A 16,973-nucleotide genomic window follows, 5' to 3' on the forward strand; every position below is an offset into this window, starting at 1 on the left:
GAACAGAGCATGCACAAAATGTGCCATTCTCCAAGTCTCCAGTTTCAGGACGGCTGGGGGAGAGTGAGAGTGACATCCCTGACCTGAGCATTAACCAAGGGGCGCGTATAGGCATGTACACAATTCACACTGCTCGACACCCTGACGGATAGATATGTGACAGGAGTGGGGGAAGGGTGGAGTGGTTTTGAAAACAGCCATGGTCAGGACAGGGGGTTGGCAGGGATGCCCAACAAGCACAGGCAGTGTTCAATGAAGTGGACAAAACTCTGTACAAGGCCTTGTTTTTAGTCTTGTTTTGTGGTTGTCACAGTGTCAAATTTGCAGGCTGACACACAAATTCCAAGGAATCTCATTTAGTCCATATGGCTGGTCAGCATCATGCAAGAGGGTGTACTTATTTTGAGCAGATGTAACCTAGTCCAGTTTGCAGTGTCACCTAGCCCAGTTTGCAGTGCTATTCACCAATAACGTACACATATAAAAAGGCAGATAAGAGGACTCCTGCAGGCCAATGAATGGTAGTTTAATGATGTGCTTGGATAGCAGGTCAGGCATGTGTTATAGACAAGTCTGATATGTTATTTCCTTTCTGGGGATTCCTTGTCGGCACCATCTACTGTATGTGTTGATAGATGGTCGTATGGACACTCTGGAAAACAAACAGGGCATTCAACAATATGATCAAAGTCCTTAGAGACTTGGATCATATGCACTCTTAAATGCATTAGACACAACATCCACACATTCATTATCAAAACTGATTACTACGTTAAACTCCAAAAACCCTGTGTAACTATCAATATCAGTGCGCTCCCTGAAGACCAAGTCAGTGTTCAACGCTGTGTTCTCTCCCACAGAAAAACTTGTGGGTGCGAGGGAATCATACAGGATTTGTCCGTGGGAGCAGCCAGAAGATAATTCTCAGGGCTCCAGAGGGCTCCAGAGGGCCCCTTAAGGTGGGGGGGGGTTGTGCTGGATCCGTTGTGCTTGCAGAGGGTCCAACCCAGGGGGAGAACACATTTGTGAATGTTTACGATTGGACATTTGAATGGAATCTGGGCACGGTTCCAGCAACTGTTTCCCGCATGTGCACCACTGATCCATCGTGGTTTCTCAATCATCTCCTCGTAGAAATCATCCCAACGCTCATTATCTACATGAAAGAGCACTGCGCCTATAATACAGTGCAGTCGGAAAGTATTCAGACCCCTTGACTTTTCCCACATTGTGACGTTAGTCTTATTCTAAAATTGATTAAATTGTTTTTCCCCCTCGTCAGTCTACACACAATACCCCATAATGACAAAGCAAAAACTGGAATATCACATTTACATAAGTATTCAGACCCTTTACTCAGTACTTTGTTGAAGCACCTTTGGCAGCGATTACAGCCTCTAGTCTTTTTGGGTATGACACTAAGAGCTTGGCACCCCTGTATATAGTGTCTCCCATTCTTCTCTGCAGATCCTCTCAAGCTCTGCCAGGTTGGATTGGGAGCGTCGCTGCACAGCTATTTTTCAGGTCTCTCCAGAGATGTTCAAATCGGGTTCAAGTCCAGGCTCTGGCTGGGCCACTCAAGGACATTCAGAGACTTGTCCTGAAGTCACTCTTGCGTTATCTTGGCTGTGTGCTTAGGGTCATTGTCTTGTTGGAAGGTAAACCTTCACCCCAGTCTGAGCGCTCTGGAACAGGTTGTCATCAAGGATCCCTCTGTACTTTGCTCCGTTCATCTTTGCCTCAATCCTGACTAGTCTCCCAGTCCCTGCCACTGAAAAACATCCTCACAGCATGATGTTGCCACCCCCATGCTCCACTGTAGGGATGGTGCCAGGTTTCCTCATGATGTGGCGCTTGGCATTCAAGCCAAAGAGTTCAGTCTTGGTTTCCGTCAGACCAGAGAATCTTTTTTCTCATGGTCTGAGAGTCCTTTAGGTGCCCTTTGACAAACTCCAAGCATGCTGTCATGAGCCTTTTACTGAGGAGTGTCTTCAGTCTTGCCACTACCATAAAGGCCTGATTGGTGGAGTGCTGCAGAGATGGTTGTCTTTCTGGAAGGTTCTCTCATCTCTACAGAGGACCATTGGAGCTCTGTCAGAGTGATCATTGGGTTCTTGGTAACCTCCCTGACCAAGACCCTTCAACCCCGATTGCTCAGTTTGGCAGTCAGGCAGCTCTAGGAAGAGTCTTGGCGGTTCCAAACTTCTTCCATTTAAGAATTATGGAGAAACATCTCTTGGATTATCAATGGAAACAGGATGCACCTGAGCTCAATTCCAAAATCTCATAGCAAAGGGTCTGAACACTTATTTAAATAAGGTATTTCTGTTTTCTAAAAAACAGTTTTCGCTTTGTCATTATGGGGTTGTGTGTAGACATAATGTGTGGGGTAATGTGTGGCCGTAACATAATAAAATGTTTGAAAGAGAAGGGGTCTGAATACTTTCTGAATGCACTGTATACCCACAGTGGCCCAACTAATAGCCAGGGCTCTTTGAAATGAGACTACAAGGTTTTTTGATACTGAACATAGTAAACACTATTAAACTGTTGAAATCAGAGAGTAAACCTATACTGAGCACTACATTTCTAAGTAAACATATGATTTAGAAAGTCCGTACTGCAGGGTTAAACAGTGCAGATTTGCAAATTCTTTTCACAATTAGAGACAGACTATGGCTACTACCATAAAGAGGAAGTCACAAATATCTGCCTCTTTTCTTAGAGCCATGAATACAAATGCGCCACAGATAATAGGGCCTGTTTGCCATCCCCAAGACGTCCTCTAAAACAGGCTGATGGACAGGGATTTTCACTAGCGATGAGAATAAATCTAAACAAATCAAATGTTATTGGTCACATACACATGGTTAGCAGATGTTAATGCGAGTGTAGCGAAATGTTTGTGCTTCGATTTCCAACCGCGCAGTAATATCTAACAAGTAATGTAACAAATTCACAACAACTGCCTTATACACACACACACACACACACAATGGAACGAGATGGAATAAGAATATGTCCATATAAATATATGGATGCGCGATGGCCGTGCGGCATAGGCAAGATGCAATAGATGGTATAAAATACAGCATATACACTACTGTTCAAAGGTTTGGGGTCACGTGGAAATGTCCTTGTTCTTGAAAGAAAAGCAACCTTTTTGTCCATTAATAACATCAAATTGATCATAAATACAGTGTAGACATTGTTAATGTTGTAAATGAAAATTGTAGCTGGAAACGGCAGATAAACAAAAAAGGAATATCTACATAGGCGTACAGAGGCCCATGATCCTGTGTTCCAATGGCACGTTGTGTTAGCTAATCCAAGTTTATCATTTTAAAAGGATAATTGATCATTAGAAAACCCTTTTGCAATTATGTTACAGTACCGGAGAGGGCTGAGAATGCACCCTTGTGGGGCCCCAGTGTTGAGGATCAGCGGGGTGGAGATGTTGTTTCCCATCTTCACCACCAGGGGGCGGCTAGACAGAAAGTCCAGGACCCAGTTGCATAGTGCATGGTCGAGACACAGGGTCTCAAGCGTAATGATGAGTTGAGGGTAATATGTTGTTGAATGCTGAGCTGTAGTCAATGAACAGCATTCTTACACAGCTATTCTTCTTGTCCAGATGGGATAGGTCAGTGTGTAGTGTGATGGCGATTGCATCGTCTGTGGACCTATTGGGGTGGTAAGCAAATTGGAGTGGATCTAGGGTATCAGGTAGGGTGGAGGTGATATGATGCTTGACTAGTCTCAAAGCACTTCATAATGACAAAAGTGAGTGCTATGGGGCAATTGTCATTTAGTTCAGTTAACTTAGCATTCTTGGGAACAGGAACAATGGTGGCCATCTGGAAGCATGTTGGAACAGCAGATAGGGTTTGATTGAATATGTCCATAAACACACCAGCCAGCTGGTCTGCACATGCTCTGTGGATGCGGCTAGGGATGCCATCTGGGCCGGCAGCCTCGCGAGGGTTAGCACATTTAAATGTTTTACTCACGTCGGCCACGGAGAAAGAGAGCCCACAGTCTTTGGTAGCGGACTGTCGGTGGCACTGTATTGTCCTCAAAGTGTGCAAAGAAGTTGTTTAATTTGTCTGGAAGCAAGACGTCGATGTCCGCGACAGGGCTGGTTTTCTTTTTGTAATCCGTGATTGTCTGAAGACCCTGCCACATAGGTCTCGTGTTTGAGCCGTTGAATTGCGACTCTACTTTGTCTCTATACTGACGCTTTGCTTGTTTGATTGCCTTGGAGGGAATAACTATACTGTATTCGATCATGTTTCCCGTCGGCTTGCCATGAATAAATGCGGTGGTTCGCCCTTTCAGTTTTGCACGAACGCTGCAATCAATCCACGGTTTCTGGTTAAGGAAGGTTTTAATAGTCAGTGGATACAATATCTCCAATGCACTTCCTAATAAACTCACTCACCTAGTCGGTGTATACGTCAATGTTATTGTCTGAGGCTACCAGAACATATCCCAGTCCACGTGATCGAAGCAATCTTGAAGCGTGGAATCCGATTGGTCAGACCAGCGTTGGATAGGCCTAAGCACGGGCGCTTCCTGTTTTAGTTTCTGCCTATAAGAGGGGAGCAACAAGATAGAGTCATGGTCAGATTTGCCGAAGGGAGGGCTGGGGAGGGCCTTGTATGCATCATGGAAGTTAGAGTAGCAGTGGTCTTGTGTTTTGCTTGAGCGGGTACTACAATCAATGTGCTGGTAGAATTTAGGTAGCCTTGTTCTCAAATTAGCTTTGTTAAAATCCCAAGCTACAATAAGTGCATCCTCAGGATATATGGTTTCCAGTTTATACATGGAGTCCAGTAAGGTTCTTTCAGGGCCATCAAGGTATCTGCTTGGGGGGGGGGGATATACACGGCTGTGAGAATAATCGAAGATAATTATCTTGAGAAATAATGCAGTCGCCATTTGATTGTAAGGAATTCTAGGTCAGGTGACTTGAGTTCCTGTATGCTGTTATGATTATACCATGAGTCTTAAATCATGAGGCATACACCGTTCCCTTCTTACCAGAGAGATGTTCTGTCGGCGCGACGCATTAAGAAACCCGGTGGCTGTACCGACTCTGACAACATATCCCGAATGTTACAATCTCTGATGTCTCTCTAGAAGGCAACTCATGCCCTAATTTCATCCATCTTGTTGTCTAGAGACTGGACATTGGTGAGTAATATGCTCGGAAGCGATGGATGGTGTGCGCGCCTTCTAAGTATGACCAGGAGGCCACTCCGTCTGCCTCTCCTGCGGTGACAACTTTGTTTTGGGTCGGCCTGTGGGATTAGTTCCAATGCCCAGGGTGGCGGTCCAAACAAAGGATCCGCTTCGGGAAAGTTGTATTCCTGATCGTAATGTTGGTAAGTTGACGTCGCTCTAACATCCAATAGTTCTTCCCGGGTGTATGTAATAATGCTTAAGATTTTCTGGGCTAACAATGTAAGAAATAATACATAAAAAAAAAAAATTACTGCATAGTTTCCTAAGGACTTGAAGCGAGGTGACCATCTCTGTCGGTGCCATCTTGCTAATAGCCATCAGACTCATGATCTTGGAGACCCAGCAAAGCATAAACACAAAGGAGGTAAAACTCCGAGTGGCGCAGCGGTCTAAGGTCTCAGTGCTAGAGGCGTCATTACAGACCCTGGTTTGATCCTGGGCTATAATCACAACTGGCCATGATCGGGAGTCCCATAAGGCGGCGCACAATTGGCCCAGCATCGCACCGGGTTAGGGGAGGGTTTGTCTGGGGTAGGCAGTCATTGTAAAATAAGAATTTGTTCTTAACGGACTTGTCTTGTTAAAAAAAAAAAAAAGACAATGATAAGATTCAATATAGGTAGACTGGAATTTCCCTTCACTTGAACCCTCAGATTATTTTGTGATCTATACAGATGGGTTCATTTTAAACTACATGCATGATTGGAATGAAACTCCTTCCCTTCACTGTAGAACTATTGTTCAGCCATCCCGATCCAAGCCTATCCCCGACATCTGATGTGGGTGGAAGCTAAAACTTGGAAATGATTTCCAAATATTGAGGCAATCTATTTCAATCATTACCATGGCAGGCTTACATTTACAGGAGGTCTAATTCAACAAATCTCTAATCCTTTTGTAGATAAAGCTCAATTGCTACAGTATTTTTAATAGAAGAGCTAGTTGAGATACAAATCTGATTCAAATGGAATTTGATGGGAGGGTTTTACCCGTGGGTATGTTAGGCACTGAAATGTCTGTTCCCATTATTAATCAAAGCTGCCCACGGAGGCAAAGGGCCGAGGCTATGAAGTGGAAGAAAAGCGGGGGACTGGGAGTTGGATGGGGGCCCAGACTCCGACACCTGCAAGGCCTGTGTCGCATAGTATAAACTCTCAAGCACAAGGAGACACTAAACTTGTGATCGATTCTCTGATATGTAGGCTATATAGTGTGTGTTTTTTAAAGAAGGTAAACATTGTTATTGTAAAGAAAACATTTAGTGAATCATAAATGGGCTTGACTGAAGCTCCCTTGAGTTATAGACCTATTATGCCATTACAGGAGACGAAAGCATATTTTGAGTAGGAGAGTGTGGGGGAAGCAACTCTGAAAATATAGTTCACCAAGCTACCAATCACTTCCTGTTGGAAGAAGTGAAGCTACACTAAAGCTACCCTTTAAAAAAATATATTGTTAACTGAACTAAAGTTACTTTGAACTACTTTGTGAAAAAAAATTAACTTTGTACCATGTCAATCTGAAATGTCAAAGACAACAAATTCCAAGATCAGATCACTTTGGGGTCATATGTTAATTAACAAAATGTGCAATTTAGCCTTTTAAAACACAAAAACGACTTTCAAGTAACATTCATTTATTGCCTATTTTACCCATATTTTATTTTTGCCAAAATATTAGTGTGTCGTTCCAATAGTTAGCTACCCCACTACATGGCAAAAAATGTAATTACTAGTTGAACTACATGAAGTTCACTACTCCCCAAACACTGAGTAGGATGTCATGAAAATCACTGTTGGAAAATACAGTATAATGGCTGGAAATACAGAAAGATATTGATGGCTTCTCTAGGAAGAAAGGAGTATCTTGTACATTGCATTCTGCAATGTGCAGCATCTGTTACAATAAATGGTCCTTTTCCACACGAGAGGACAATTTTGAAAATCAGGAGTGTACAGCTGTATTACAATAAACCAAAGGAAGTGTTAAACTAATTTACCAGATGTTTGTCTTCCCAATAGTTTAAGAGTGAGTCTTTTAAGTCCTTGGTCTGACATGTTGAGAATGTTTATGAAATCCCCCAGCTGTGAAAATGATTCAATAGTCCCTCTGGGCTTATTGTGATTTCAAACAAGCCATTTATTGTTATGAATGAATACATTAGCTGCTCTTATTACAAATCAATTCATAGGGACGGTGAAGAGGGGAGGTGCATATACTGTGAAGGGTTTCCTGGTGAACCACTGGCAGATGGTTTTACGATAGAGGTGCACTTGACATTGAGCTACCAAAATATAGTCGCAGGGTCCCCTGCCCGACATGGTTCAGAACCAACAGGCATACTGATCCCACATCAACGCGATTGGAACTGGGGCTTCAGATGAGACCTCTGTGGCGAGCAGTGCAGCACTCCAATGAGCTGCTGGCTCAGCTGCGTGGTGTACATTCATGTAATTCCATTGACTAGCCAGCCAAGGACAACGGTAAGAATCCACAAACTCCAGTCTATACCTGCTGCTGAAACAATTGTACACAAATGTATGCCTTAATATTAAAGTGGGTTTCATTTTGTACCCTCACTTTCAGGGCATTTGTTTGTTATTTTCCCATGTTAGATCAGGGAAAGTAAAGACGTGCAAATATATTGTGCAAAGGTACCACTGTCCACAAACCTAGTTCGTTTACGTGATAATTGGATAGGTAACGACATGGTAATCATTTTCTAACTGCTTAGACAGCGTTTACAGACAATTGTATGTGTAGTGCAGTTTTAACACAGTTTCAGTACTGATTCGATTGAATGCCAGCCTGAGTCAAGTAGAGTTCAGGAGGTGGTCAGCAACACAGTAGTCACTGGACCACGAACTATGCATTTCCCACCATTGGCACATATACCTACATGACAGTTAGCTATCCCCCATCATAGCCTATATTTTACCTTTTATTAAGAACATTCCCAATTACCCACAAGGCATGTGCCCATACTCATTTATTATTGGTTGCTCCCTCTGGTGACCACTACAAGGATCATGGGATGAAAACTGCTTACATTCTTGCCCTCCCCATCTGTAGGACTAGTGGATGGGGTGTAATTTAGGGAGATTATACAAGTATTACATAAAAAAACTGAAGAGGGGGAACGATGAAGAGTGAGAGTCACAACTGTTAAATTTCAGTGTTATGAAGGAATCAAGCAGCAAACCAAATAGTTTCAGAAATGGCACATAATCCAAGTTGAGTTTCAAGTACTGCAGCCAGTTTGCTACAAGCAGGAAATAATCGTGCAGCTACAAGAAATTTGAATTATTATGTTGATTATAATTCATGGACATTTTTATAGGGGTTGATACATTATTCAGAAGGGAAGAAAATAATGTCTGACATTTCTAAGTGGAAATTACAAACTTCAGATGCCTTATTAAACCTCAAAGTTCTCCTGCAAAAGGGTGATCACATTAAGATCCTACATCTGTAGTGGTTGCATGGCGTGCAATGTGTTGTTCACAAAAAGCAGCACCACGAACATCATGAAATAAAGTTACCCCATACATTGTGCTGTAGAGTTGTGCTATACATCTTTTTCCATCATCAACAAGTCTAAAGGCCAGTTTTATTGCTTCAGTTTTCAGCTGTGCTAACATAACTGCAAAAGGGTTTTCTAATGATCAATTAGCCTTTTAAAATGATAAACTTGGATTAGATAACAATGTGCCATTGGAACACAGGAGTGACGGTTGCTGATAATGGGCCTCTGTACACCCCATTTAGATATTCCATTAAAAAAAATCTGCCGTTTCCAGATATATTAGTAATTTACAACATTAAATGTCTACACTGTAGTTCTGATCAATTTGATGTTATTTTAATGGACAAAAAGGAAGACATTTCTAAGTGACCCCAAACTTTTGAATGATAGTGTAGATGTACTGTATATGACAGAGGCTATAAGTCTGTTCAAAGACGTGAGTAAGATTGACGAACGGCCCCTACGGCAGACTGTGTTTATGAATGACATTACTCCCCTTCCTCTCCATCTATGATATAATGAATGGCAGTGTTCACCCACAGCAAGAGTGCCTGTATAGACAAAGGCATCACTTGGCTGGCAAGATGTTTTCCTCTTTGGGGCATGCCATCTGTGTAATGGTGAATGCATGTCGTTGGCACGTAGCCCTTGGCCCGCGTACACTGGTGGTAAATGGCCATTGCCAGATCATGAACCGTATCCAGACAAATTCAATTAAAGTCATGTTGACTCATTGTTGTGTGTTAGTTAGAGTTCAACATGTAAAACGCTAGGCCGAACTCTTCATTTAGGCTAGAAAATGCTTATAAACTTGCAGTAGTCCTGGCCAGTCTAACTGCTGATTGGACTTGGAAGAGCCCAGCAGTCATTTCAGCCCATCTACATCAAATCAAAGTTGTCACGTGCGCCAAATACAACAGGTGTAGACCTTACATTAAAATGCTTACTTACAGGCTCTAACCAATGGTGCGAAAAAAAAAGGTGTGTGTGTGTGTTTGTAGGTAAGTAAAGAAATAAAAACAGTAAAAAGAGTAGCAAGGCTATATACAGACACCTGTTAGTCAGGCTTATTGAGGTAGTATGTACATGTAGGTATCGTTAAAGTGACTATGCATATATGATGACCAGAGAGTAGCAGATGCGTAAAAAGAGGGGTTGGCGGGTGGTGGGACACAATGCAGATAGTCCGGGTAGCCAATGTGCGGGAGCAATGGTTGGTAGGGCCATTTAGGTAGTATGTACATGAATGTAGAGTTAAAGTGACTATGCATATAAGAATAACAGAGTAGCAGCAGCGTAAAAGAGGGGTTGGGGGGGACAATGCAAATAGTCCGGGTAACCATTTGGTCACCTGTTCAGGAGCCTTATGGCTTGGAGGTAAAAACTGTTGAGATGCTTTTTTGTCCTAGACCTGGCACTCTGGTACCGCTTGCCATGCGGTAGTAGAGACAACAGTCTATGACTGGGGTGGATGGGGTCTTTGACCATTTTTAGGGCCTTCCTCTGACACCGCCTGGTGTAGAGGTCCTGGATGGCAGGCAGCTTTGCCCCAGTGATGTACTAGGCTGTACGCACTACTTTCTGAAGTGCCTTGCTGTCAGAGGCCGAGCAATTACCGTACCAGGCAGTGATGCAACCGGTCAGTATGCTCTCGATGTTGCAGCTGAAGAACCTTTTGAGGATCTCAGGATCCATGACAAATCTTTTTAGTTTCCTGAGGGGGAATAGGCTTTGTCGTGCCTTCTTCACGACTGTCTTGGTGGGTTTGGACCATTCTAGTTTGTTGTTGTGGACACCAAGGAATTTGAAGCTCTCAACCTGCTCCACTACAGCCCCGTCGACGAGAATGGGGATGTGCTCGGTGCTCCTTTTCCTGTAGTTCACAATCATCTCTTTGGTCTTGGTTAAGTTGAGGGATAGGTTTTTTTATTCTGGCACCATCCGACCAGGTCTCTGACCTCCTCCCTATAGGCAGTCTCGTCGTTGTCGATGATCAGGCCTACCACTGTTGTGTCGTCAGCAAACTTAATGGTGGTGTTGGAGTCATGCCTGGCCATGCAGTCGTGGGTGAACAGGGAGTACAGGAGGGGACTGAGCACGTACCCCTGGGGAGCTCCAGTGTTGAAGATCAGCGTGGCAGATGTGTTGCTACCTACCCTCACCACCTGGGTGCGGCCTGTCAGGAAGTCCAGGATCCAGTTGCAGAGGGAGGTGTTTAGTCCCAGGATCCTTAGCTTGGTGATGAGCTGAGGGTACTATGGTGTTGAACGCTGAGCTGTAGTCAATGAACAGCATTACCACACAGGTGTTCCTTTTGTCCAGGTGGGAAAGGGCAGTGTGGAGTGTGATAGAGATTGCATCATCTGTGGATCTGTTTGGGCGGTATGCAAATTGAGTGAGTCTAAAGTTTCTGGGACAATGGTGTTGATGTGAGCCATTACCAGCCTTTCAAAGCACTTCATGGCTACGGTCATTTAGGCAGGTTGCCTTTGTGTTCTTGGGCACAGGGACTATGGTGCTTCTGCTTGAAGCATGTTGGTATTACAGACTCAAATCAGGGACATGTTGAAAATGTCAGTGAAGACACCTACCAGTAGCTCAGCACATGCCTGGAGCACAGGTCCTGGTAATCCGCCTGGCCCCGCAGCCTTGTGTATGTTGACCTGTTTAAAGGTCTTACTCACGTCGGCTACGGAGAGCATGATCACACAGTCGTCCGGAACAGCTGATGCGCTCATGCATGCCTCAGTGTTGCTTGCCTCGAAGTGAGCATAGAAGTGATTTAGCTCATCTGGTAGGCTTGTGTCACTGGGCAGCTTGCGGCTGTGCTTCCCTTTGTAGTCTAATAGTTTGCAAGCCCTGCCACATCCGACGAGCTTCGGAGCCGGTGTAGTATGATTCAATCTTAGCCCTGTATTGACGGCTTTGCCTGTTTGATGGTTCATCGCAGGGCATAGTGGGATTTCTTGTAAGCTTCCGGGTTAGAGTCCCGCACCTTGAAAGCGGCAGCTCTACCCTTTAGCTCAGTGCGAATGTTGCCTGTAATCCATGGCTTCTGGTTGGGGTATGTACGTACAGTCACTGTGTGGACAACGTCCTCAATGCACTTATTGATAAAGCCCGTGACTGATGTGGTGTATTCCTCAATGTCATCGGAAGAATCCCGGAACAAATTCCAGTCTGTGATAGCAAAGCAGTCCTGTAGTTTAGCATCTGCTTCATCTGACCATTTTTTTTATAGACCGAGTCACTGGTGCTTCCTGCTTTAATTTAATCAGGAGGATAGAATTGTGGTCGGATTTACCAAATGGAGGGCGAGGGAGAGCTTTGTACGAGTCTCTGTGTGTGGAGTACAGGTGATCTAGATTCTTTTTCCCTCTGGTTGCACATTTATCATGTTGATAGAGATTTGGTAGAACTGATTTAAGTTTCCCTGCATTAAAGTCTCCGACCACTAGGAGCGCCGCCTATGGGTGAGTGGATTCCTGTTTGCTTATTTCCTTATACAGCTGACTGAGTGCGGTCTTAGTGCCAGCATCTGTCTGGGGTGGTAAATAAACAGCCATGAAAAGTATAGCTGAGAACTCGCTAGGCAAGTAGTGTGGCCTGCATTTTATCACAATATACTACTTCAGGCGAGCGAAATCTAGAGACTTCCTTAGATTTCATGCCCCAGCTGTTTACAAATATGCACAGACCGCCGCCCCTCGTCTTACCGGAGTGTGCTGTTCTATCCTGCCGGTGCAGCGTGTATCCCGCTAGCTGAATAACCATGTCGTCATTCAGCCACGATTCCGTGAAGCATATGATATTACAGTTTTTGGTGTCCTGTTGGTAGGATATTCGTGATCATACCTAGTCTAGTTTATTGCCCAATGATTGCACGTTGGCAAGTAATATTGACGGTAACGGCAGCTTTCCTAGTTGTTTTCTGCCGGGTCCGGACGAGGCATCCGGCTCTTCGTCCTCGGAGTCTCTTCCTTTTGCGAATAATTGGAATGTCTGCCCTGTGGGGTGTTTGGAGAATATCGTGTGAGTCCTGTTTGTTGTTGTTGTTGAAGAAGTCTTTGTCTAATCCGAGGTGAGTGATCGCTGTCCTGATATCCAGAATCTCTTTTCTTCCATAAAATACGGTTGCAGAAACAATAGCACAATTGGTTTGGAGACCGTAAAACGGTGGCCATCTCCTCCGGCGCCATCATCACTGAAAATATGACTGGTAAAAAGTTAAGATACACACAGCCTGAAAGGACTGAGTCACTATCATTGATATAGAACACCTCTATGCTCACCGTACTGTATACTGTACATTTACATTTACATTTAAGTCATTCAGCAGACGCTCTTATCCAGAGCGACTTACAAATTGGTGCATTCACCTTATGACATCCAGTGGAACAGCCACTTTACAATAGTGCATCTAAATATTTTAGGGGGGTGAGAAGGATTACTTTATCCTATCCCAGGTATTCCTTAAAGAGGTGGGGTTTCAGGTGTCTCCGGAAGGTGGTGATTGACTCCGCTGTCCTGGCGTCGTGAGGGAGTGTGTTCCACCATTGGGGAGCCAGAGCAGCGAACAGTTTTGACTGGGCTGAGCGGGAACTGTACTTCCTCAGTGGTAGGGAGGCGAGCAGGCCAGAGGTGGATGAACGCAGTGCCCTTGTTTGGGTGTAGGGCCTGATCAGAGCCTGGAGGTACTGAGGTGCCGTTCCCCTCACAGCTCCGTAGGCAAGCACCATGGTCTTGTAGCGGATGCAAGCTTCAACTGGAAGCCAGTGGAGAGAGCGGAGGAGCGGGGTGACGTGAGAGAACTTGGGAAGGTTGAACACCAGACGGGCTGCGGCGTTCTGGATGAGTTGTAGGGGTTTAATGGCACAGGCAGGGAGCCCAGCCAACAGCGAGTTGCAGTAATCCAGACGGGAGATGACAAGTGCCTGGATTAGGACCTACGCCGCTTCCTGTGTGAGGCAGGGTCGTACTCTGCGGATGTTGTAGAGCATGAACCTACAGGAACGGGCCACCGCCTTGATGTTAGTTGAGAACGACAGGGTGTTGTCCAGGATCACGCCAAGGTTCTTAGCGCTCTGGGAGGAGGACACAATGGAGTTGTCAACCGTGATGGCGAGATCATGGAACGGGAGTCCTTCCCGGGAGGAAGAGCAGCTCCTTCTTGCCGAGGTTCAGCTTGAGGTGGTGATCCGTCATCCACATACTGTACATCATTAGGCTATACTGATTTTAAGAGTCTGTACAGTACAGAAATCCCTCTTCATGAATTATGGTAATAGTAGTACATTATACAGAATGGCACATCTTGGCCCATGCTGATTACTGACGTGATTTAAAGCACGCAGGTCTCTCTTCACATGTGATGCAAGACATGAAACCACATCTGGAATCTGTTTAAAACATTTACACTAAGGAGTCGTCAAAATGTAACTACTTAGGATAATTATTTCAGGTTGTAATGTAGCCCTCTATACAGAAGTTAATCTAATCAGCTGATACCTGGCTCAGTTAAAGGGACCGTGTGGGGACATTTTGGGGGGAGCCGTAGTACCTCTGAGCACTGTCTGACACATTGTAAAGTAGTAAATCAGTGGCCAAGCTGATGCAAATATATATTTTTTGTTGGGTTTGGATGTTTCTATTCAGGGGGAGTCGTTGACATAAAAGCTCAGAGTAAAAGAGCTGTGTACTCACCTGTGATAGCTCGCGCCAACCACAACCTTTCCTTTTGTGTTTGTAAGTACCAGAGCATTTTATGAAGCCATTGTTTGAAAAGTCATCACACATTACAAAGGGAGGGGTGTGGCATGCAAATTGTATATTACAATTCTCTACCCTTCACCCAGAAGTTTGCACTCGTTCACTCCCCCACATGCATTTAAAGGATTCAATCGGTGCAAGAATGGCTGAATTCATGAATGGGAGTGTTCAGGTGCTGACTGAAGCCACACTTAGGTATTGGATCCTCGAATGGACTCCCATGCCATGTAACTAGCGTTAGCCATGTAACTAGCGTTAGCCATGTAACTAGCTTTAGCCATGTAACTAGCTTTAGTCAGTAAACATCTTCAAGTGCAGTAGTACTACACAGAGTACTACACTGTTTTCAGACAAAGAAATCAGAAAACTCAGAGTAAAGGAAAAATAGCAACATTAGGCTAAACAAAAATGTTAACGCAACATACAACAATTGAGTTATAGTTCATATAAGGAAATCAGTCAATTGAAATCAAATAAATTGAATTAAAACATCCATGGTGCAAGAAAGTACATAAATGAAAGGTGAAAACTAAACACCTTTTATTTATGGACTATCTTGCGCTAAGATTTTTTGGGCACCATGATGTTTTAATAAACATCTTTATATTGCATTCAAGCCGGTTTTGGATGTATTCATTTTTCTCAACAGTGTTTAATCTGTTCCAGTATTCTTATTTAGACTCCTACTCACCTAGAACAGACACTATTCAGTAGTAAGGACCAGAAAAGAGCGCAGATGGCCTCATCATTTATGTATTTATTCCCCGTCTGCAGCCACCCCTTTTGAATTGTAGTGGATATTTTGTCCTTTGCAGAAATCGGAGGCTTAACTGATGCCCAAGCACACACACGGACTTACACTGAGGCGGATATTTAAAACCCATTTTTTCCTAACACGGGCCCCTTCCAAATGCTGGCTCCCTCAGCTGACCATCTCTCCTGCAAACTGATATATCTCTACCTCAAGGAAACCAGACCTCAACTACATGGCATGACACTGAGTGAGTATGTAAGGTCAAAGAGGCCTCCGTATTCAGAAAGTAGCTACTCTGGGTCGCAAAGATGAGGATTTCTGCATCAAGTGGTGAGAGGTCCTCAATAAAGCCTCCTTGGACCTTAAGGTTCTTATCCTTGAACACACTCATTGGGTACTGACCAAAACTAAGACAGAGATCTATGACACCAGAACCTTTTAAAGCTCTGGAAGAAGATCTCAAAATATCCATGATAACCTACAAAAGACAAAGATAAGCAAACTGAGGAGAGATACCATGGACAACCGCGATGACAGGGTGTATCCATGGAGGTTGAACGCACCATCACAGGGTTATGGAAAACCTAAGAAGCAAGTCGGTTTAGAAGATAAAAGACATCCTACACCTTTGGCTCCAGCACCTCCGATTTCCAATCTGACTCTGATGAAGGTTTTCAAAGGGAAGGAGAACGACACAGCCCTGTAGCACGATCAAGACCAACAGTACTGCTACAACACCAGACAAAGACAACGAGGAGGGGTCGACACGGAATGGGGAGAAAGATTTCAGCACTGGCCGAACAGCAGGACCAGAATCTAATCTTCAACCTGTCCGACAACAACCTGACACCGGCTGAGCAATGCCTTCTTAACAAAGGTTTGTCCTATGTCCCCCCCCCCCTCTACCAAATAATCTATGTAAGGTAAAAGTTGATGTTCAAATTATAGAGATCCATCAAGTTGAAATATTTCAACAAATACAATGTGCAGGTGTACAATCCCACTACTGAACAAACTTTTGTCCACCAGAAAAACAATGTCAATATTGACATTTTTTGTAATCTGGTGAATGTTGACTTAATCCTGCAGTCGTCTAAACACAGAGACATTGGGAAAGTGGAACGCGATACACTGTCGTCCCCGAGCAGCAGCAACAGGAAAGCGGCTAAATAAAGACAATTATGACTTTGAGATCATGTCCCAACTCTCTAATGGGACTTGTTACACCACTATGGAAAGCAACCCTACCACCATTTTTAAGGAGGAAATTGTCTATTTTCTCAAACGCATTGGTAGAGGGCCACATCTCCCAATCTGAACTTATGTTTTACAAAAGACTTCCCTTCAGTCCCTCTTATGCACTGCTTCCTAACGTTCACAAATCATTAGAGAACCCCCCTGGACAGCCTATTGTAGCATGTAATGACAGTTTAACTGAACCTATTTCCCATTATGTTGACCGGATCCACGTCCTATTGTGGTGTAACTGCCCTCATACTTGAGAGACACTGGCGATTTTCATTCAACAGCTATCTGAACTTGAAATTGGTGATGACTATTTAGATTTCTCCCTCATTGCCCTAGATGTTGTTTCTTTATATACTAACGTACCACATCACAAAGGACTGGAGACCTTTTGGAACAGAGATGGGACAACAACCCTATACAGGTTGTTGG

The sequence above is a fragment of the Oncorhynchus keta genome, chromosome 19 (genome assembly GCF_023373465.1).
Source record: "Oncorhynchus keta strain PuntledgeMale-10-30-2019 chromosome 19, Oket_V2, whole genome shotgun sequence".
Taxonomy (NCBI): domain Eukaryota; kingdom Metazoa; phylum Chordata; class Actinopteri; order Salmoniformes; family Salmonidae; genus Oncorhynchus; species Oncorhynchus keta.